The sequence below is a fragment of the Danio rerio genome, chromosome 4 (assembly GCF_049306965.1).
Source record: "Danio rerio strain Tuebingen ecotype United States chromosome 4, GRCz12tu, whole genome shotgun sequence".
Classification (NCBI taxonomy): domain Eukaryota; kingdom Metazoa; phylum Chordata; class Actinopteri; order Cypriniformes; family Danionidae; genus Danio; species Danio rerio.
The window spans coordinates 62,640,001-62,647,500 of NC_133179.1; the positions used below are offsets into that span (position 1 = coordinate 62,640,001).

The following is a 7,500-nucleotide window of genomic DNA, read 5'->3' on the forward strand; positions in this document are numbered from 1 at the left end:
GGTAAGTAAAATGTTTTATAAATAATCACAGGAATGTTCAATGGGTAAAGCAACTAGCATTCGCTCAATGTTAAATGAACACTATTGACAAGTTCAGTTCATATTTTGACTTAAAGAGGAATAAGTTATATTTATTAAAGGTGAAAACAGAATGATTGATCCATGCAAATCAGAGTAAAACCAAACTATATAACTTGAGCTGATCAATAACAGTAATAAAAAACTGCACACTAGACCCCAAAATCAGGCCTCTCTTTTCTGGCTCCACATCTTCAAAAGGCAATGTTTGCTTCTCATTCTTGGTGCGATTATCTCAGTTGTTTTATACGTATCTACTTTCTTTTCAATGAGCAGCTACAAACCTCAGGATTTCTCTGTCCTTTACTGTATCTGCCAGAGCACCGTGTGTTACTTTTGTCAGTCTATAGGGTGATTTACTGAATCACTAAGCCTGTTGCTGATCACCATCACCTATTTGTGCAGCTACAGTAAGGCTTATGGGGCAATTAATTACTTTTCTGCTCCAGATAAATCAGTAAATGATGCAGATTGGTGTTACACTGCTTCTTCTTGTTAAATTCCATGCAACACTTTTGTATAATCATTGTGTGGCATAACCAAGGGGTTCAATAATGTTCAACAGCTAGCACGACTACGCCACCCTGGAATATGGCCAGGGACCTATATTTTATATTATAAAAGGCAACACAGGTAAGCTTGCAGTAAATGGCAAGAGACGTGGATTGGAAAAAATACATACAAACTTTATTTTTTTCAAAAATGCATCAAAAAGGGGGACAATGTATATACTGTTTAAATTCAATAAAACCCATCTACTAAAAATACACTACACGCACACACTAAAACACCTGGATTTAGGAGTGCAGGAGCTTAGACGTGACAGCAGAGAATAAGGGCACAACAAGGCCTCCACAGCAAGACCACCAAGACCTGTGACACACACACACACGCACACACACACAGCGCATACACACAGCACACGTGCAAGAAAGACCTCCACCAGGAATCCACCCTGCCTTAGGTGCTCTGCTCCTGAAAACACAAAATCCAGTTACTACAAAGTTTTAATAAACCGGTCACTGACACTCTAACACACAATCACTTGGGCGCACAACACACTGCAATGCTAATGGATAATGGATTACAACCCCTCTTAATGAACCCTCTGCTGAGGAAGCAACCCAAAAATACAAAATATAAGAGGAAGACACAAAAGGGTTAAACAGTCTTGAATATACATACACGAAGACTGTTACAAATAAAAAAACAAATACAATTTCAATAAAGCATACAAAAAAACAATGTAACAGAAAGAAATCAAATTAGAGAATACTAATTTCAAGGAAACCAACACAAAAAGTAAAAAATAAATATATATCTAACAAAAACTAGGCGAAATTACCCAAATAAAAGAAAAAAAGAACACAAGGACCAATCGGTCAACCACAACCTTCAAATATACGGTCCTAGCACTGAATGTGTAGGGAAACTAATGTTTACTACATTAAAACAGCATCATCCCCAAAAATACTTAAACAGCATCAAAGCAGCAGTTAAACAGCGGTAAAGCAGCAGTTAAACCGCGGTTAAGCAGCAGCGTCGTTTAGAAACCTCCCACGTAGCTATAGGTTGTCATACGGCACCCAGCAATCATTTTCGGTCTGTAAAATGGTAAGGGGATTTAAGTTAGATTGAGTGCATGAGCAAGCTAATCCAAAGATTTTAAAATCACTTACCGCAACACTCAATTTCGCCTAATCAAGAGCATCAGAACGGCAACACAGAGGAAAACGGGCTCAATCAATCATTAACAAGTCCTAAACATATCCGTTGGGTTAAACGTAGTTTTGTAACGCAGTGAAACGAACTGCTGACTGCAAAGGAGGAGGAAACAGATAATGATCACTTTACTACAATCAACTTTCCATCCAAAAAGCAACGAGCAAACGCAGCCAGTTACCTGCAGAAGAGCAGCCGTAGATGCAGACCAACACTGTGATCCCGATAAGACGCAACACTAAACAAACATACAAAACATGAGCTTTCCCAATGAAGCAACCCGTACACAGGCGAACTGTCATCCACATACCTGCCGGCGAGTGACTGAAAGCAGGAAGTGACCAGTCGGAAGGGGCGGGACTCGTGACACATACCATCCTGGTTGTCATTTTATATCTTCCCCCACTGATTACTAATAGGGTAGGGGGTATGCCACCCGCAACCACAGAGGGGCGGCGCTTGTCTGGCCACAATCTACCCCCAGCTTCTGTATCGTCGCCCCGACGATAAACACTTCAACCCTTCAATTCCAGGGTCTAAACCAAGCGGTAATCGCCCTAGAGGTTCCTACAGGCTCCTCTCTGTCAGTACCCCTTCCCACAGATCGTGGAAGGCGATGAACATTAGAGTGCTGACCAGCTGTCGCCCTCCTAGACCGTCGTAGTACTACATCTACAGGTAACTCCACCTCGTTCCCACAGGTTTGATCTGCACTAACAGAGACCCCTGCCCTACTGCTAGTGGATCAACTTACTTGTCGTGAATCTACTCCCTGCCCGGCCTCACTCACTAGAGCAGTTGCAGGCAACAAAACCCACAAATCAACCTGTTCTGACTCTTCCAAGGCCGGTTCCTCCAAGGGGGGTTCAGGTTCCACTCCAGAACTACAGGAGGGCAAGTTGTCAGGGCAATCCTTCTGTATTCGGCCCTTCAGCAGCGAGCGATGTACCTGCCTCACCTTATCCAAATCATTCAATGGGGCAATCGAATAAACTGATCCTCCTTCTTTAGGGGCTTTCACAACCTGATACACCACTGGGCTCCAACAATCACGGATCTTTGCCCGACCCCTCACACCAAGATCGCGAAGGTAGACCAACTGCCCCTCACTCAGTGGTGCATCTCGTACACGCAAGTCATACAACTCCTTACGCCGTTCTGCCGCAGCTCTCAAGTGTCCCCTTGCACCTTCAAACGCCACTTGAAGTTGAACTTGGTGCTCCCTCACCCACTCATGTATTGTCCCTGCAGCTGCCTCCTCCACGTTACCTAATAGAAAGTCAACAGGTAGCCGAGGCTCCTGACCAAACATCAAATAAAACGGTGATTCACCTGTTGATTGATGGGGGGGTAGTGCTATAACAAAACAGCACTTGTGGAAGACATAAGGCCCAGTCTCGCTTACTAGAAGGAGGCAGAGTGCGCAACAGGTTGTGGAGGGTTCGGTTAAACCTCTCACACTGGCCGTTTCCTGCAGGGTGGTAAGGTGTGGTTCGCGACTTCTCTACGTTATACAAGCTACAAAGCTGTTGTATAAGGGAAGATTCAAAATTTCTGCCCTGGTCAGAATGTATACGACCAGGAACCCCGAATTTGCAGAACCATTCCACCACCAACACCTGAGGTACAGTTTCCGCTCGTTGACCTCGGGTTGGAACAGCCAGGGTGTACTTGGTGAAAACGTCAGTCATCACCAGAACATTCTCCAACCCTGAACGGGATGGCTCTAACACTGTAAAGTCAATGGCCAAGATCTCATTAGGCCTAGCGGCTAGCAAATGCCCCATAAAACTGGAGGCCCCATGTGGTCCATCTTTTGTAACTTTGTAACAGCGTTCACACTCCCTACACCAACGGGCCACCTCCCCAGACATACCTGGCCAGTAGCAACGCTGGCGTACCAACTCAGTGGTCCGTTCAATGCCCTGGTGACCATGCTCCTGGTGCAAGTGTCTTAAAACTTCCTCCCTTAATACCGCAGGTAGAACCACTTGAAAAACTTTTTCCCTCCCATCGGGGCGGAAGATTCGACGGTGTAAAACTCCATTAAGTTCTACCAACCGTTCCCACTGACGGAGTATAGTTACACTACTTTTAGACAACAATTTGCGTTCATCTAAACAGGGAAACTTTTTGCTGCGCCAAAACAACAAGACCTTACCTATATCTGGGTCAGTCTCTTGCAGCCCCCTTAAGTCAGCTGGTGAATGACTTGGGAAGACGTTAAGTGCTGCTCGGGTGACTGCATACACTGGCTCCCCTCTAACAGCCTGCTGTAAAGCTGTAGGAACTGCAGTAGCGGGCAACAAAGACCCCCCCCCCCCTCACTATCTACTGTAGACTGCCTCGAAAGAGCATCTGCATTACCATTATTCTTACCCGGACGGTAACGAATGTCAAAGTCAAAAACTGCCAGCTGGGCAGCCCAGCACTGTTCAGTGGCCCCCAGCTTTGCTGTCGCTAGATGACTCAAAGGGTTGTTGTCAGTAAAGACAATACATTTATGCCCCAACAAGTACTCTCGAAATTTTTCCGTCATGGCCCACTTGAGCACCAAGAACTCCAGTTTCATTGAGCTGTAATTTACTGGGTTGCGCTCAGTGGGCCGCAAACTGCGACTGGCAAAGGCAATGGGTCGCACCTTCCCCTCCTGCTCCTGGGAGAGTACAGCTCCTAGGCCCTGCAGACTTGCATCTACTTCTAGAATAAAAGGTAACGAAAAGTCAGCGTAAGCGAGTATGGGTGATGTGGTAAGTTTTTCCTTTAAGGCGTCAAAGGAGCTCTGACAAGGCCCAGTCCATGCACTAGCGAAACCAAGTCTTGTGGGCTTCTTTCGCTTGCCCTCAACAAATTCAGCCACTAGCTTATGAAGAGGGGCCGCCAACTTGGCAAACCCCTCCACAAAGCGGCGATAATAGCCAGCAAACCCTAAAAATGAACGAAGTTCTGTCACATTATTTGGACGCCCCCAATTTGCTACGACCTCCACTTTACTGGGGTCTGTGGAAACACCCTGAGATGACACTACATGCCCCAAATATGCAACATGCTGTTTGAAGAACGCACATTTTTCCAACTTGGCTTTCAGGCCCTCTCGCTTTAGCCTACCCAAGACTACCTCCAACCGTTCCAGATGCTGAGTCACTGAGGAGGAGAAAACCACAATGTCATCAAGATATAAAAGTAATGAAGAATGTCGCTGGTCACCAAATAATCTCTCCATTAAACGCTGGAATGTACTAGGAGCGTTACAAAGCCCAAACGGCATCCTGTTCCATTCGAATAGGCCAAACGGGGTACAGAATGCAGTTTTGGCCTTATCCCCCTCAGTGACTGGAACCTGGTTGTAGCCACTGGCCAAATCCAAAGTGGAGAACCAGCGGGCTCCAGTCAGTGCATCCAAAGTCTCTTCTATATGGGGCAATGGAAATGCACCCTTCCTAGTCTTTGCATTCAATTGCCGATAGTCTACGCACATGCGTAGACTACCGTCTTTTTTCTTTACTAAGACAATAGGAGACGCATATGGACTACAGCTCTCACGTATAATTTGGGCCTCCAACAACTGGTTTATGTGAATTTTGACCACATCATACTCAGATGGGGGCAAGCGTCTATACCGCTGCCGAACCGGAACATCATCTGTGAGGGGAATATCATGGGAGATCAGATTAGTACACCCCAAGTCCTGGTCGTGAGTGGAAAAAACAGACTGATATCTGTGTAAGAGGGTCCTCACCTGGTCCTGCTCCTCCATCTCCAAAACAGACAAGTCTAGAGAGTTAACCTGTTCTTGTACAGAGGGTGCAATCCCACAACCTTGAGAACTCACAGTAGCCACCACCTCCTTCACTTCAGTCACCCCGGGAGGTAAACTCACCACATACACGCTACACAAAGAACCTAGTAAAGGTGTTCGGAAAAAGAACTGCATCTAATGTTCCAACATTGAGCACTGGGATATAGACTGTCCCTCGCACAACAGGCACCAAGGCTGGTGAGGCCAAAAGCCCTGCCGGAAGTCCTGACTCCAGTGGTTCAAACAACACAGTGTTCCCTGAATAGTGCTCTGAACAAGTAGCAGCAACGATCTTCATGGTACCACCTGGAACACGGCACTGGTAACGACCTCGCACCCTTGTCTTACCTACTTGGCCAAATACTGTCTGGGGCCCAATCTCATGACAGTGTTGCAAAGCCTGCATCACAGCACCAGGGAACCCTACTACTGGTGGAGAATCAAATAAGGCCTGCCCATGTTGGCCAAAGAGCTCCTGGTAGCACCGGCTCAGCACATTCATCCCCAGCACCCCAGAGAGCCGAGCACACATGCCACCAGGAGGATCTCTGACCACCAATATCCCACAATCTGGAACTATTTTGCCACACAGCTCCACGTCTAACTCCAAATAGCCAATATATGGGATTTCAAGCCCATTAGCAGCACGTAGTTGAAGCCGTTGGCACAGTTTTAGACGTTCTTGACCCCACGGATTATAGTTTTCCAGAAAGCAGCTCTCAGTTATGGTGGTCACCATGGAACCTGTATCAAGCAAACAAGTGATAGGAACACCACCAATGTTGACCACCAACTGAGGGCAACCTGACATTAAACGGGACACTGAGCTACCACTAATTAGAACATCGGAGCCCCTTATTACCCCATCCGAGCTGTGGCTCAACAGCCCGGTGGGTATTAGTTTCCCGAGGGCTGACTTGACTGACGGGGCCCCTCCACTGGTAACACAGCAGTAGACACAGAAGACGACGGACCTGGCAATGATGCATTACAGTCCCTGGCAAAATGGCCTGGGTGGTGGCACCGCCTACAGATCACTGGTCCAAAGCGGGGGGAGCGACTCCGCGGAGGTACCCCCTGAATTTGGGCAAAACTTTGAGCAAGCTGGTTCAACTGACGTTGTTGTGCTTTTAACATTTCTCTTATTTCGCTTAATTCAGATTGCGAGGATGCCGCTTTATTTGAATGAGTTCCCCCCTGAACCCCATACTGAATCCCATATGACAATGGGACAGACTGGCTACGAGCCCGCGCCCCCCCAGGCATACCTTCTTGTTCCCACCTAATCGCCTCGCTACGCACTTCTAGCAACGTGATAGCCGGTTGACGGCGGACTAATTGTTTAAGCTCACGGCGAAGTGCATTATCTGCTACATGTTCCACGAACTGGTCACGTAATAATACTGGAGCATTTGGTATGACCCCCGAAAACCCTTGTTTACCTTTCTCCATCAAGGCCATCAAAGCAAGAGAGAATTCAAGTAAGCTCTCTCCCTCTGACTGCCTCCTGGAGAAAAAGGCTTCCTGTAATGCCACGTGAGACTGAGAACAACCAAAAACTTCACGTAATGCACTAAAAATCTTGTCTGGGTCCCCTCGTTCGATATCAGAACGATACCTGATCTCTTCATGTGCTTCTCCCTCTAGGTGGTCAAATAAAAAGAATGCCTGATCAGAAATTGACAAATGACGAGTCTTAATGCAGGCCTGTGCCTCCTCAGTCCACTCATTTATTCCAATTCCTGTTTTACCATTAAACTTGGGACATTTACAGTCCCTAGGAACAAACACAAATCTTTCAGGCTGACCAATATTTCTGTCAGCAGGTTGAGGTAGTACAGGCTCTGCATCGGACACCGGGGATGCCGCACTAGGACCAGGCAATGCAGGGGTACGCTCTA

At 46.8% G+C, this 7,500-nt stretch overlaps 1 protein-coding gene across 1 annotated transcript in view; it reads left to right on the top strand.

Moving 5' to 3' along the window:
* Nucleotides 1-7,500, top strand: part of LOC141381809 (uncharacterized) — a 705,874-nt gene that overhangs the window by 266,509 nt on the left and 431,865 nt on the right. The gene's annotated exons all lie outside the window — the stretch shown is intronic.